The sequence below is a fragment of the Carcharhinus amblyrhynchos genome, chromosome 24 (genome assembly GCF_965287045.1).
Source record: "Carcharhinus amblyrhynchos chromosome 24, sCarAmb.v2.hapA, whole genome shotgun sequence".
NCBI lineage: Eukaryota > Metazoa > Chordata > Chondrichthyes > Carcharhiniformes > Carcharhinidae > Carcharhinus > Carcharhinus amblyrhynchos.
Window position 1 is genome coordinate 6786946 of NC_137347.1, and position 16980 is coordinate 6803925.

Here is a 16980-nt window from a genome sequence, read left to right on the forward strand (position 1 = left end):
AGTGCAATTGCTGTAAGGTAGGAAATGCAATAGGCAGTTTGACCACCGCAAGCTCCCACAAACAGCAATGTGATAATTACATAGTAATTATTTTAGTGATGTTGATTTAAGGATAAAAATTGGCCAAGACACCAGGGAGAACTGCTCTGACTTTTCAGGACGGCGCAGTGGCACAGTGGTTAGCACTGCTGCCTCACAATGCCAGGGACCTGGGTTTGATTCCTGGCATTGGTCACTGTCTGTGTGAAGTCTGCGCATTCTCCCTGTTTCTGCATGGGTTTCCTCTGGGTGCTTTGATTTCCTCTCTGTCCACAAGATGTGCTGATTAAGTGCATTGGCCATGCTAAATTCTCCCAGTGTACCTGAACAGGCGCCAGAGTGTGGCGACTAGGGAATTTTCACAATAACTTCATTGAACTGTTAATGTAAGCCTACTTTGATACAAAGAAATAAAATAGTGCCGTGGGATCTTTGGTGGCCACCTGAGTGTGCACATCAGGCTTTTTTTAAACATCTCTGCTGAAATGTTCATGATACAACAGGATCGGGGCAACGGCATTAGACTGGAGAAAGGCAAATTTAGAACATATGAAGGGTTGACTTTTTCATAGTGATGAATGTGATGCAGTGGGGCAAAACCTTTTGGAACTATAGAAGAAATGATTGGATTCTTTGCTGGGAAGACAGATGCTGAAGGGATGAGCAACTTCCTGATTTTGTTTGCGTCATTCTCTCTCAGGCGGTCACTGTCACTGAATTACTCACTTGTAACATTGCCATATACCATCTTCATGCCCAGGGAGAAACTTCCTGCGTCCATTCTACTCTTCACAACGCTGGTGAGTACCATTCAGACCGTTGTACTTTTTTTATCCACTGTTGAGGCAAAGGGAGGGTAGACTGCAGCCTGGTGGTATGTCACTGGCCCAGGGTAATGCTGTGGGGACCTGGGATCAAATCCCACCAGGGCAGATGGGGAAATTTGAATTCAATAAACATCTGGAATTCAGAGTCTAGTGATGACCATGAAACCATAAAAACCCAACTGGTTCACTAACGCCCTTTAGGGAAGGAAATCTGCCATCCTTACCTGGTCTGTCCTGCATGTGACTCCAGACCAACAACAATATGGTTGACTCTTTAATGCCCTCAGAGATGGGCAATAATTGCTGGCCCAGCCAGCGATATTCACATCTCTTGAATGAATAAAAAAAAAGTAGCACAGAACTAACAAAGGCTCCTTCCACACTGTTACCATCCAGGTTAGAGATTGTAGGGGTGGAGTAGGTTTGTAGTATCTAATCTGGTGGTGCAAATGACAGTATGAGATGTGCTAACTCAAGTGGTAGTGCCCCTGTGACTTGAATCCCAACAGGTTCAAGTCTCACTCCAGGCCTTGAGCCCATAATCAAGGCTCAAGCTACAGTGCCCTACTGTGAGTATGGGTTGGTGGAGGTGCAGTCTCTCAGATGTTAAGCCATTACCTTTTTTGTCAGTTCAAGTGTGTGCATGTGTGTATATGCATACAATATATTAAAAACAATGCACTGACATCAGAGGAGTTGGAACTTCTGGTATCCTAATCAATATTTCTCCCTCCACTACCAGGAACAGGTTGCCAAGTAATTTATCTCAATCTCTTTTATGTTGACTTCATTGTGTACAGCTTTTTTTTATATAACTAAAGTCAGGTTGCTGAAATTAATTATTGGAGGAGAAATGAGTTTTGATATTCTGAGGATGCGAAAGGCTCTATGCAAATTCCTTCATTCCTAATTATTTGGTTCCAATGTATACTCCCTAGTTCACAGCAACGTTATGGAAAAAAATCTCCCAGATGGGTCAGTCTAATGAGTCACAGATGAGAATGGTCTTTGGGTTCTATCCTTGCTCTGTGCCCCATCTCTCACTTAAGAAATCAGCCAATGTTTCCCCTCATTCCTGCGGTACACTTGTTACGCTTCATTGGCTGTACAGTGCTTTAGGATTTCCTGAGGTAAAGGTGCTATAGAAATGCAAATTCTTTCTTCTGAAACCAATCAGATTTTTAGTCACCCTTCTTATTGTCTCCTTTTGACAAGGCAACTGTTTAATTATTATTCCGTCAAGTACCTTGGAATGTTTTTCTATGTCAAAAGTGGTAGTTAAGGGCATATTATTGCTAACAGACCCTGGAATGCAAGTCTGTGACATGAAAAGCAAAAGAAAATAAGAGCCAGTTTCATGTGGTCTTCATTGCATTCTGTGCATATAATATAGTTTTCTCTTGAATGTTGTGATGGGAATCAGCCATTAAGTGAGATTTGAGTGTGGTGCCTCCTTGTCGAGGAGCCGTTATTTACTCAACACGTGGGAAGGACAGCCCAAAGTGGTGGTAGTTATTATCTGACTGAGGGTTAGCATCTTCAGGACGTGAGAGACATGACTGAGGTGTAGTCAGTTGAACAAATCAGAAGAAGGTTTGAGGGAACTGGCATTTTTATGTTCAAATGAATTAAAGGTTTAAGTGGAAGAGTCTTCATTCAATCCCTCAGAAACCGCGAGGTGGAATCTTTGGAAAAACTGAGTTAGAAAGTTGTCCCATTGACTGCTGCGTATTGCGACTTGTGTGTGCCATAATAATTGATTCACTATGTGTCTGGAGTTGTGTGGGACTGCTGGAGGATGTACAGACAGTTCCCTGGAAGCTTAGGCCCTAACAGCTGGTCTGAATTGGGAATGCTGCTGCAGTTTCTACTTGTGTTTGAATATCGAACCTCTTCAGGGCTTAAGTCGAATCATCTTCAGCAACTGAAACGTGCTGAATGAAAAGTCTGCACTATTTGGGGCCCTGTGTGAATTCTTGAGTTAGCTACATTCCTCTCAAAGCAATGATGGTGCTGTTGGGTGAACTTTACATTCAAGTGCTGAGTTATGGAGTGTTCTCACTTTTAATACTTCACATACAAAACTATTCCTTTGTTATCTTCAAGTGGAGCGTTTAACCTTTGATCATCCTATCTTACGCCAAATGTAGCAAGTATGCAAATGGATTCGAAAATGCTGTTCTGTCTCTGATTTAAGGCTCAATCGGCATCTCGTTAAGTGAATTCCCTCATTGGAAGTCCCGATAAGACTGATCGTGTTCTGTGCCCTCGTGGAGCCTGCTCAGCCAGCTGTGTGGGGCAAGGTAGAAAACCAGTTATATTACTAAATTAGTAATCTGGAGGCCTTCATTAATGACCCAGAGATGTGAATTCAAATCCCACACAGCAACTGGGGAAGTTAAATTCCGTTAGCTAAACACACCTGAAATAAAAAGCCAATCTGTAATAGTGACAATGTAAGCTTTAAGAATGGAAATCTTCTGTCCATATCTGGTCTGGCCTACATATGACTACCAATCTACAACGATGTATTTGACTCTTAACGGCCCCTGCAATGTCTTACTAAGCCATTCACTTCCATCAAAATAGACACAAATGTTGAATAAAGCCAGACAGACCACTGCTGTCTCATGCACACGTATGCTCACTCCTCTAATTCCTGTCCATAAGTTTCTATCCGTTGCAATTTTTTTTGTGTTCAGCACAAACTGGTGGCCCCCTTCTCTTGCACATGTTACCAAATTGCATTGGGGCAATTGGATGGTTTCTACCAACCCACCCTTTCAAAACTATATTGATTGTAGAACTTTCCTCACTGGAGGTTATAAAACGTGATAGACCGTAGAGAATGTTGAGGAAATAGGCTGGTGCATTGGCATAGATAGGGTGCATATATTTGCCCCTCTTCTGCACTCCTTCTGCATTTTGTGTTATTGTAGCAGTAAGGCAGATCATTGAAGGACAGCAAAACATCTAAAGAAAACTACTCTGGGGCAATGAGGAGGAAGTACAGTGGGTTCAAATGGATAACTAATTTAGCTTCGTCCCACATCTTTATAGTAGGAGCTGGAAAATCAAAGCTGCAGCCTCCTTGGGTCTTTGCAAACTTCATGTAGTTGGGTTTAAATGGCGTGCTGGGGAAGGTGGCATGGCAGCCTTCCTCCAACAAGAGGTCCAGGTCATGAGGTGGCACAGCTGGACAGAATGAAGTCATCAAGTGATATCCATTGACCAAAACTAGTGAATTAATTCTTTCCTCCATAAAAATGTGGAAAGTAGCTAGAGTGAGATCCTGAGATCTACCCTGCAGGAGACCAAATGATAAAAATGACCAGGTAAATTGAAAAGTAATGGTTGGGTTTTTAAATCTGGAGTAACGGGGATCCAGAGACTTCCAATCTAATGAATCGCTGCCTTTTTTTTTCAAAACAAAGAACAAGTTAAAAAATAAATGGTTGTGGGCAAAACTGAAAAAAGTGAGATGAAAATTCACTAAATACATGGAAAACAAATGAGAAATAATGGGAAATAGAAAAGAAGTTAGGGTTAAGAAAAAGGTGAAGAAAACAATCAAAACAAATGACCCAAACCAGGGATTGTAATGTTCTGGGGACCCAGATTCAAATCCTGACACAGCAGATGGTGGAATTTGAATTCAAAAAAAAATTTGGTATTACGAATCTATTGATGACCATGAAATCATTATCGATTGTCGGAAAAACCCAGTTAGTTCACCGATTTCCTTTAGGGAAGGAAATTTGCTGTCCTTAGCTGGTCTGGCTTACATGTGACCTCAGAGCCACAGCAATGTGGTTGATTCTCAGCTGCCCTTGGGCAACTAGGGATGGGCATTAAATGCTGGCCCGCCAGCAATGCCCATGTCCCACAAATTAATTTAAAAAAAACCTAAAGTGGTCACCAAAAAATCTGAATCATGGATTCAGACGGAACTTCCTCAGAGTGGTGAGAATGTGGCAGTAGTTGAAACACTAGCAGAGGTGCAGTTGAGAAAATTAGCAAAGTGTAATAGGGACAAATGTATTAAGGATTATTAGTTGAAATGGGAATGGAAGAGTCTTAAGTGGAGCATAGGCCATTTGAGCTGAATATGCGGTTTCTGTGTTAGGTATTCTCTGTAATGATTTCAACACAGTGAAGATTCAGACTTGGGATGAAGATGATCAGTGTGCTGAGAAAAGAATAGGAAATTGCAGTGGGGCAATTAATGTAATGACATTGATGGACTGGAAAAAAGACTGAATTTGAGCTAGGAAGAGAGATTGAAAACTGCACAGGAAGATGCCATCTATTGGACTACAGGGGTGAGGCTGGACGTAAGGGAGGATGGTGCCACCTACCATAAATATCTTTGTTTTCAGTTAACTGAGAATTCAGAGACCAATAATTTGCTTGTTATGGTTGGGTTATTTCTGATTGCGATAAAGCGAACAGATGGTGCCCACACTACTTGGAGTGGGGACGTGTGCAGGTTCCTGACCTCATTGGAGGACAAACGAGACCATATTTGTACACATGTGGCTTTTGTAAATAGAGCTTTTGAGTTCTGTTTGTGTACAGTAGGTAAAGTGAAGGAAAAGCTGTTTGGCCAGTGGTGTCCATTCTAGTTGTTTCACACCCAGATGCAGAATGTGGCATCATCCACAGGATAATCTTTAATTTTGGGGGTTAAGGGTGGAATGAGAAAATTGCTTTGTTTGAAGGCAATGAGACCTGTACACATACAGTTTGTAGGGAATTTATTGTCCACAGTCCATTGCTGTGGCTATGCCATGCTGGCAGTAAGTGACTTCTTGCTCAGTTTAACGTTAATAGTCTTTTGAGCAAGTGAGTCTGAAGAGCACAAGACACAGTTAATGCGTTATTGTATGTGAAAAGTTCAGTGCTGTGACTTCCATTAAAATGTTCAACTGAGCCTCATCTGATTGCTGCTTTTCATTTGAGTTTTGTTGGTGATTGTTTTAAAGTTGTTTAATTGAAGGGGAGGGTGGGTAATATGGTGAGCTACATTCTATCATGGACCCCCATCCCCACACTTGTATTTCCTAGTCCAGGGGAAATGGCCATGGGCATCAATTGGTAATGCAGATGCAAGGACTCTTTATTTTCTATCCTGTTTTAGGCATATCAGATTTGCCAGCACAGTACAGACGTAGATTGAAGCTGCAAGCTTCTGGTTTCTGGGGTGCAGAATAATCTTCTGGTTAGTCTAGCAGTGCATGAGAGAGCGAGGAGGGAAAATTTAGAGTCAATAGAGACAAGTCTGTAATAGACCTTGTCAATATTAGTGGTTAATGGAGATGTTACATCTTGGTCTGTTTAATAGTCTTTGGTTTAAAACATTTGGGGAATGTTACTTTTGACTTGTAATTGTTCAATTGAATCACATTATCTGGCTGCTTTTCTGTTAAGTTCTGTTTCATGCTATTTATGTGTTTACTTAATAAATATCCTTTGAATGAATCGAGTCACATAGAATTAACAGCATAGAGGCAGCTCATTGAGCCCACTAGTTTGTAATGGTATTTATATTCTGTTCAAACCACCTCTTGTCCTAATTCCTCTAATCCTATCAGCATATCCTCCATTTCCCTCTAATGCATCCCCTTAAATTAATCTGTGCTTTTCAGCTGCAGTGGGAGCAAGTTAAGCATTATATGATGGAAAAGTTTCCGTGGCATCAGAAGTAATCAAAGGCAGTGTTCACTATTTTTGGGATGTGTGTGTGTTGCTGGGTAAGGCCAGCATTCATTGCCCATACCTGCTTTCCCTTGTGAAATTAAGAGTCAGAATTTGCATAACCTTTGTGCAGTTCTCTGCTTGGCCTGTAGTGTGGTGCATGTTGAGTGAGGGATTTGAATGATTTATTGCTAAGCTTCCAACAATTTTATCTCGTGATCATAGCATAACACAGTTCCAAAAGCAAACCAATTCTCCCAAGAAGAAATTTGCTCTTGACTATTTAGGCCCTGAAAGCCGCAAGGCAGACCATGGGATCAACTGTGGTTCAGTTCATAGCACTTTTGTCTGGGTCGCAGTATTTGAGAGGGATGCGGTGGGAGGTGATGGGAAGTACAGCAATGGAATTTGACCAACTCATTAATTACATATACCAAATTAAAGTTGATACGTTTGCCCAGGTTTGCATTCTTAACTGCTGGTTAATCCTCTCAGACTCAGCTACCGTTCTGAGCTGACCTCAGCTTATGTAGTGAAGTTGCCAATGGGTTTTGAATGTAAATTTTGAAGATCAGAATCATAAATTTTCTTTGATCTGATCCAATGAGCAGTCTGTTCCTATTTACCAAACACTTGAGCACTTTGAGATGAGCAGTTCCCAATAAAACCAATGACTATCAATATCCAGTTAGGGTTTCATTTGACACAGAATCTTAGATTGTGTCTGTTTGATGGTGGGTGATCATAACTATCAGGATTTTCTATAAACTCTGTCAGATGCTACATTTTCAAAACCGTTTTCCAAAGAGAGAAGGAACAGACACTGGCTGTCAACAGCAACATGAACTTGTCTATGGACAGTGAAGCTTTGCAGTAAGACCACTTGATGCAGATCAATTCTACAATGCAATTGCTTTTATTAAAGTAGGACATATAAAGTTCCTAAACTTCTATTTAAGGCACCTTCCCGTGCAAGTGTTTGTAACACTGCCCTTTCACATGCTCCCTTCCTATTGTCCAGTGTCTGTGGAAAGTATGTTTAGGTAATGGCTTTCTGTCTGTAGAGGTGTGTGTGTGTGCATGTCAGTTATTTTGGCAGAATGCTTTCAGTGTCAGTTTAAATTCTGTGGTGTCTAGGAAATTAATGCTTCCCATGTGTGTTGTGGCTTGAAGTTTAATGGTTGGGTGATGATTACTGAAGAGATTGATGAATTTCTCCACTTGCGTTTGAGTTCAAATGCCCCATATGTCATCTAAATATCTATTTTAACACGCACAAGTACATTTTTCACACTCTGCCATGTATATGTTTGCATAAGCTGGGACAAATTTTTTTCCTCCAAAACTGTGCCTTTGAAAATAAATTGATTAGTGAATTTGAAATTTTTTTGTTAAACCTGAATGCAGTAACCAGATTATAATTTCAACTGCTGTCAGGTTGGGTAAGTTATTAAAGATTTTTCAGATTAGCAGCATACCTCTATGTTTCTGTATTTAGTGTTAGTAGAGAAATTGTGTTGGGGAAATTGATGGATTGAAGGCAATAAATCCCCAGAGCATGATAATCTACATCCCAGAATATTTGAAGCCTCAGAAATAGTGGGTGCATTGCTTGTCATCTTTCAAGATTCTGTAGATTGTGGAAGGCGGCTCAGTGGTTCGCGCTGCTGCCTCTCAATGCCAGGGACTCAGCGTGGGTTACTGCGGATTTTGCACGTTCTCCCCGTTCCTGCACGGGTTTCCTCTGGGTGCTTTGGTTTCCTCCTATAGTCCAAGAGACGTGCTGGTTAGGTGCATTGGCCATGCTGAATTCCCCCTCAGTTGACCCAAACAGACGCTGCAGTGTAGTGACCAGTGGATTTTCACATAACTTCATTGCAGTGTTAATGTAAGCCCACTTGTGACAATAAATAAACTGTATAAACTTTGATTGTATCCTTGAGTACATTTGCCTGTGGAGTACATTAAACTGCATTTAGCGCTTGATACTGCAGTGACTTACCTTTTTCAGCAGAATATAAAATGTATTATTGTGAACTCTGTGTGTATCTAAGGTATGCTAGCTGCTGGATGCTAGAATTGTAACTTCTAGTTTGTTGACTGAATCAGCATCACATGTGCATGCTCCATGTTGGCTGCTTTTAATTTTCTGATGCTAGGTCAGCAGTGCAGTGATACAACCCTTGGAGTGGTTAAGCTCTTTGCTTGCCCACAGTCAAAAGAAGTCATGTCATCTGTCCCTGCTAATGACATTGGCCAGTGCCTTTTCTGGTTGAAGGGGTCTCCACCCTCCCTGAAAATGATCTGGTCAGTACCAGAATTCTCGCTGGCAGTGTTTTATTTCTGGCTAATATTTCTCCTTCAACCAACTACCATTTACAAAAAAACAGTTCCTTCAGGTCATTGTCATATTGGCTGCCGTGCTTCCCTAAAATTAGGTAATCAATTGGCTGTAAAATAATTTGGAATGGCCTGAGGTTTTGAATGGTGCTGTATAAATACAAACTCTTTAACAGCACCTTGTAGCATTCATACAATTCTATGTTACTTTAATTCATAATAATCCATTTCACTGGGGTTGAAGGGAGAGATGAATTAATGCAGAGCATTTCTTGCTTGCCCACACTCACTGGACTTGACATTGATGGACAGGTGTTAAAAAATAAGGGACAGCTGATCCTGTTTGGTCCGTACTTCATTGCCTGAAATGTTCCCTTCCATTCATGTCACATTCGTGCGGTTTCCATGGCATCAGAAATAATCAAAGGCTGCGAGGTGCTTGCAATGCCTGTTATCACCAGGCCCAGAATGTTTGTGTAATCCATGAGGCTCAGAAATAAACTGCTTAGCCGAGAAGAGCAGAATATTTGATAGGAATGATTGCAGCTGCCTCGGGAGATTGAGCTGTGGTGGGTTATTGTGGCTAATAATAAAAAGTGAGTTAGAAATCAAAGTGCGTGTATGCTAAAATCAACAGTCCTCGACATTCCTTATGATTAAACATGCGAGCTTGAAACCGGATAGCGGTTTTTGTGAAAAAGTGAAATACTTCTGAGTGAGTGCTCATTGTCATTAGCCAGGATGTTTTAAATTTTGGGAGCGTTTCTGAAAGGTAATTATTAGTTATCAGAGATTTGTTTCTGATGTTGCTGCAGTAAAGTTTAGAAGATTCATTTCCAATATACTGTGTTCAATGTACTGAGACTACTCTAGTCTCTATTGGTCTTAATGTTTGGACGCAACAGCATGAGTCAGAAACAGAGTGAAGTTGGCTTTGTTTTGTAAGTTAGATGATGTCTGGTGACTTGTCTTCATGTGGATGCCACAATATTATGTCTCCATAATAATCTGCCAGGCATTTTCCTCACACTTGTACTGCACCATTGGAACAGTGCTGAGAGGAGGCTAATTTCTTGGTGCAAAAAGTTCAAGTGGATCTTGCCTGTCCAAATGTGGATGGTTCCTGTCAGTGACAGTTAAAATATCTTCACTGGACCAGGCAAAGATGCTTCCTAGATCATCCACCTGGTATTGTGTGGTAACAATAAGCTGGGTTTGACTTCAATTTATTTAATTTGGATGTTGTTTAGGTAATGGGGAAGTCATAGATTTCAGGTATCAAGGATGTAGTCTGGAACAGTGGGCAATTTGTAAATAAAAGTGTATGTTTATTATTTGCCTTTTCTTTAATGTAATGGATAGCCTTTAGTAAGTGTAACACTGCAACTGGGCTGTTTATTCTCAAGGATGGTTTCATGTGACTCCTCACACCATTTCAGAACAAACCTCTACACCACCATGAACTGGTGTCTCACCTTGCAGATAACATCAGCATGGTTTGTGACAATATGTGCACAGAGACCTGAAGTGAACTACTAGCTTACAGCCCGCAAACCTGTCATTGAGATATTGAAAGCACCCAATATGGTCAGTAAATGCAGTGGCTTGTCATAACTCTACATTTTCATTCATGCTTAGAGACATACTTTCCAGTGTACAGTACTGTAGGTAGCAGCGAATTACTGGCTAGAGTCTGGTTCAGATGGTCTACACATAGAATAACAGCCAGAATGTGGAAACAATCTGAAACTCTCAATCAGACTCCAGCATATAACTGCATGTGGCCCTCAATGTAAGAAAGGACATCTCCACAAGCAAGATGGAGCATGTTGAGTGGATTATGGATGCCATGCCAAAATTGTGGTTTGGTTCAAAATGAGTGCTCTTGTTTCTTCCCTGATGCACCATTGGTAACATCATTAGGAAGAGGAAGCTCTTGTGTCCATTGCAACAGTGAAGCACACCAAATGGTTACAATTGGAAATCCTGGCTTTCCAAACGTGGACTGTGTGGAGATAAATGCCACTGATCACCAGGGTGGGATTGCAGACCTGTCATTGATCAGCAACAGAAATCAGACCAGAATTGCCAAATGAAGAAAGTTCAAATCTATCATGTTCAACTTGTATGAGCCTAGTGGTCATATGATAATGAAGTGGCTGAAAGCAGATGTTGCTAAAGCTTTTTGCCTTCCACTCACCAAGGCAAGCACAAGAACACCAAATTTTGAACAACCATGATTCATACAACAGGAGGAAAAGGTGCTGATCGTTTAGCAAGTTGTTTCTGATTGGCTAAGCTATTACTATGGGGAAAAGCAATGGGAAATTGTTGATGAATCGTAACAATTAGTCTCTTATCAACTGAGTACAACAAACCTTACGTAACTCAAGTGATGGAGTACTAAGGAAACCAGTGGTTCAGTGTTCCATTTTTAACTCCCACGCATGCAACACTTACCAAGTCATGTCTCAAATTACTGTTACAACTGTATTCATTACTGTTTGTAATGTGTTTGTGCATGGCCTGTTTGTTTCAATGCACAGTATCTTGATTTTTTAAAGATATTATTTTAAATGGGACACCATAAGCAACCTGCATTATACCTTACACTTTACTGCATGTACACACTTTGGAAAAGACATTGACTCTGAAAATTGGAATATCCAAATGGAACGTAACTGTTGCAATCTAGAGTGCATTGTCCAAAAGGCTGGTAGAAGCGTGTTTAATAATTGCCTTCACATATTTATCCAATTTTCCTTTGAAAGGAAAGAAATTACAGAGCTGTATGTGAGCACCATGACCAAAGTATGGCTATTGTACTAACCGAGGTACTCTTTTCAAAGTGCAGCTGCAGGCACTTTTGGTCAAGTGCTCTCCTATTCTGTTGTCATCCTATGACTTTAATCCCTTTTAGGTTCCAACAGTACCAATCCTATCACTTTGCAACATTTTTTTGCTGTGAAGTTTATGCTGTATTAGTGTTTTGAGTTGCTTGCCAAACAAAAACTTAAAATGCTGCAACTTAGTCTTTCAAACGCTAATTGCACCATTTTTGAATTCTTCAGAGCTGCTCTTTCCAAGTGTTTTGTGTTGCTTGCCAAACAAAAACTTAAAATGCTATAATTTTCATGCTCAGTACAAGTGTATTGAATATTATGAACTGTGTGGTCATACTTTGAAAGTAGCTCTTCTCTGTGTACTCTGGCAACCAGATCTGTATGTAGTTAGTATGATTGCACCAATGATTTATAAAGTGGCAGGTTTATGTCATTTGGCTCAGTATTAACTTGTCAATACGTCCTAGTGTGATTTGAATTGCTCACTGCCATCAGGCATTTCATGCTATTTGCCTATTGGTTTGACTTTGATTTTTCTCATTGTGGTTGATACCAATATAGTAAATAAGCCCATTGAGTGACCTGTCATGGGTTTAATTGGCTTCTGCTCTGATTACCCAAGGCCCGATACTCTAATCGGGGTTAAACGTTCCATGACTGATTGAATTGTTGTGTAATTGTGATGTGCTACCCTGAATAATGTCCCCAGCGTTTCGTGGCATGCTTTAACATACTGTAAAAATGACACTTCACCTCCATGTGCAGCTCATTGGAATACCAGCATACTGAATTTGGGATTTGACAGTCACTAAATTTAGAGACTCAGTAGGTTTCTTGAGCTGACTTCTAAATATGTATGAAGGCTCTAGCTTAAATCCATATACAGCAGTACTGGAGATTCAGTGTTATAGTTCTGTACTGTTAGTATATGTTCAGGGCCATTGTATATTCAGACCCATTGTAACTCTGTAACAGAGTCGGTAACACCTTAACAGAACTTGTGTAACTATATATTATCAACAAATCTTATGCAGTAACAGTGTCGTATATGCGTGGATATAATATAAAACCGTCGTTCACATCTTTATCTCCAGCCTTTACTGTTCCAGTACACTGCTTCCACATCTACGTAAACTTTAAATCATCTGAAACTTTGCAGCAGTAACTCGCAACAAGCTGCTTTCTCTTATCAATGTTGCGCTCTCTACCTACATTTTCTCCCAGTCAAGCAGTTTTTGATTTCCCTCCATGGTCTTGCACCCTCCTAAGTCAGTACTCTCCTACAGCCCTCCGATCTTTGTGCTCACTCCTTGTGCATACCCAATTTTAATCACTCCATCATTGCTGGCTCTGCTGTCACTTGCCTAGGTCCCAATCTTTGGAATACTCTCCCAACATTTCTCAGTATGTCTATTTTGCTTTCTTCTTTTAAGGCATTCCCTAAAATCTACCTTTAAAACTAAACTTTTGTCATTTGATTTAATAGCTCTTTATGTGGCCGGTGTTTTATAATAAATTTTGTAGTACTTATGTTTTATGATCTTTACATTTCAAGATGCTTGACAGGGATGGCACAGTGGTTAGCACTGCTCCTTCACAACGCCAGGGATCGGGTTCGATTTGAGGCTAGGGTCTCTATCTGTGTGGAGTTTGCACGTTCTCCCCGTGTCTGGGTTTCCTCCGGGTGCCCGATTTCCTCCCATACTCAAAAGATGTGCGGGATAGGTTGATTGACCATGATAAATTGCCCCTTAGTGTCAGCGAGACTAGTTAGGGTAAATGCATGGGGTTATGGGGATAGGGCCTGGGTGGGCTTGTGGTCAATGCAAACTTGATGGGCCGAATGGTCTCCTGCACTGTAGGGATTCTGAGTTTGAGTATTATTATCACTGCATTAAAGGCACTATATGAGTGTGGTTGTATATTGTAGTACTGTGATAGGGTGCTGTATACAAGAATATAGCTTGCATGGTATTGCTTAAGACGAATATTACATTATAGTTACAATGCAAATATTGTAGCCCTAATTATACTTCAGCTTTATTATATGAAGGAAAATAATATACAGGGGTATGTGCAGATGTATTGTACTGCAGTAGCTATTACATAGTGATATGGTTTGATATTATAAGGTCTAGTAGTATAGGTTATCAGCTGAAATCAGTTTGGTAACATTCCCACCTTTGAGTCAGAGTTTTGAGTTCAGTCTTATGACAGGAATTTGTTAATGTAAGCATACCAAAAACGTGCCTTGCCAGCTGTACCCGGTTGTACCTATTTCAGCAATTCAGGTGGCTGGCTAATTACACATGGCATGTTTCATGAAAGAATAGGAAGTGTTCTTGGCCAACATTGCTCCCATGATCAAAGGCAATTAACTACTTTGTGCTGTTTGCAGAATCTTGCTTGTCCATTAAATTACTGCCTTTAAAATAATTGTAACTACATTTTAGAAGTTGTTAACTATGCCTGAGGTTCTGAGGGACAAAGTGAATTGAGGTATAAATTTAAGTCCTCTTTCAATATTACATCATATATTTAGCAATTTTATTAATCCCTCTTTAATTAATTGTTCCCTTCTAGATCCTTGCAACTCTTTGTTTGAATCTTTCCAAACTGGCACTTAAGTGGCAAACTGCACCACATAATAGCTCAATCGTGAATGTTGTCCAAGTCTTGTGGGCTACATTGTCTGAGGAATTGTGAATGGAACTAAATGCTGTGCAATCATTAGTGAATACACACACTTCTGACGTCTCCAGAGCAGCAAAATGGCTCTAGCCAGTGTCACAAATGGCATTGGACATTGTCACCCTTTCTACAACCTTAGTCACAATTGACCGCACCATCTTATTTTCTTTGCCTCATCTTCGCTGACCTGTTCTAGAACACTGCCCATGCATGTTTCTACTTGGTCATGTCTGACTGCAACTGGAGTGTCTCTACTAATAATTTGTATTCCGCACCACCACCACACACACAAACACACACACACACACACACACACACACACACACACACAGCATTGATCTGTTCTCTGATGCTTTGTTTTGGTTCATCCAGGGCCACTCGGCTGCTCACCTCATTACAAACAAGCTGACTTGAGTGGGAACTCGTTTTTCAGAACATTTTTTGGCTAGTGGTGTCACTTTGCAAATACCCAGGAAAGTGCTACTTCACAAAAGGGGACTTTTTCCAGATATATAACCAGAAGTGAGTTCAGAGTGACTGCCCTTGACATCCAGGCAGCCCTTAACAGTGGAACTCGGGAAGCTTTAGAATTGAAGTCAGTGGGAAAGAGAGTGAAAACTCACTGCTGATGGGAGTCATATCTAGTATAGTTGAAGATGAATGTGGTTCTTGGAGGCCAGTTCACTACCCACATCACTGCAGACATTTCTCAGCAAGTGATGTGGGTCCAGCCATCTTCATCAATGACTCTCTTGCCTCATCGTAAGGTCAGAGTAAGGATGCTTGCTGATCGTTGCACAGTGTTCAGTTCCATTCAGAACTCCTCAGACAATGAAGCAGTCCTCAAGACCCGGACAGCACTCTAGACCGAGCTGATAAGTGCAAGTAATATTTGTACCAAACGAATGTCAGGCATTGGCCATCTCCATAGAGAGTATTTAACCAACTTCCCTTGATGTTTATTAGATTACCACTATGGAGTCCCCCACTGTCCTGGGGAATGTTACTAGCAGAAACTTAATTGACCAGATAATTAAAACACACTGGCTACGAGAACAGGTCAGAGGCTGGGAATTCTGCAGTGAGTAATTTACCTCTTGACAATTAAAGGTTTGTCCACTGTCCACAAAGCACATATCAGAAGTGTGATGACTACTATCTACTTGCCTGCATGAGTGCAGTTTCAACAACACTCTAAGCTTGAAGCTGTCCAGGACAAAGCAACTAGTTTACAATCCTACATTAGGAGCAGGAGCCAGCCACTCAGCCCTTCGAGCCTGCTCTGCCATTCAGTGTGATCTTAGTTGATCTGATTATAACTTCAAGTCAACGTTCCTCCACACCCCTTTGCTTATCACAAATCTATTTGTCTCTGCCTTAAAATATCTGGAACTCTCTTCCTCAAAAGATATTGGAAGCAGTCAAAGATGTGCTCCCATCACCTTATGATGAAGAGAGTTCCAAAGACTCACCACTCAGAAGAAAAGTCTCCCCATCTCTATCCCAAATGGGTGACACTACTTTTAAGCCATGGCTCCAAACCAGATTCTCCCATAAAAATAAACATCCTTTCCATATTGACCCAGTTAAAAATCCCTCAGGATCTTGTATGTTTTGATGACGTTGCCTCTTATTCTTCTAAACTCCAATGGATACCAACCTAGTCTTTCCTCATAAGACAATGCACCCAGTCCAGGTATTGGGTCACTCTGAATTGCTTTCAATGCATTTGCATCCAGATTGGTGCCACCAATGCCATGTATAATTGAAGCATAAGCTCCCTACTTTTGTGTCCATTTCTTCTTGGAATTAATTATAACATGGTACTAGCTTTCCTAATGGCACAGTGGTTAACATTGCTGCCTCACAACACCAGGGATCCGGGATCAGTTCCAGCCTCAGGTCACTGTCTGTGTGGAGTTTGCACGTTGTCCCTGTGTCTGTGTGGGTTTACTTCGGACGCTCCCATTTCCTCCCACACTCCAAAGATGATTTATCATGCTAAAATTATCCCTGAGTATCAGTGTAAATGAGTGCGATGATGAGAATAGGACCTGGATGGGAGTGTGGTCGGTGCAGACTTAATCGGCCAAATGGCCGCCTCGTGCACGGTAGGGGTTCTGATAATTACTGCACTGGCATGCTAGCCTTTTGCAATCGTGCACTCAGACATGTAGATTCTTCTGCAGCTCAGCTCTGCAATCTCACCCCGTTTACAAAAATTGCTTTATTTTTCCTCCCAAAGTGGACAATTTCACACTTGCCTACATTATACTCCATTTTCCGGATCTTTGCCTACTCATTTAACCTATCTGTATCTCTTTGTAACCTCTTTGTGTCTTCTTCACATTTTATTTCTTACCCATCTTTGTGTCATCAGCAAATACCTTCAGTTCCTTTATCCAACTCATTTGTGTAAATTTAAAATGTTGAGTTCCCTGTGGCCACACCACTTGTCACAGATCCTGCCAAGAAAAATACCCATGTTTGCATACCCTCTTTCCTGTATGATTGCATGAAAACACAGGTCAGCTTCTTCACCG

The 16980-nt window shown here is 41.0% G+C and overlaps 1 protein-coding gene across 13 annotated transcripts in view; it reads left to right on the forward strand.

Annotated features, from left to right (window-relative positions):
• The window catches only part of thrap3b (thyroid hormone receptor associated protein 3b), a 111211-nt gene that overhangs the window by 43685 nt on the left and 50546 nt on the right, over nt 1-16980 (forward strand). For 4 of the 13 annotated variants that reach the window (XM_080211553.1, XM_080211560.1, XM_080211559.1 and 1 more), the window contains one exon: nt 740-839. The exons of 8 other annotated variants lie outside the window; for them this stretch is intronic. The gene's annotated coding sequence lies outside the window, so the exon portion shown is untranslated. Of the gene's footprint in view, nt 1-739; nt 840-6557; nt 6581-16980 lie in introns of those variants that run through there. One more of the 13 variants, XM_080211562.1, reaches the window with a different exon arrangement.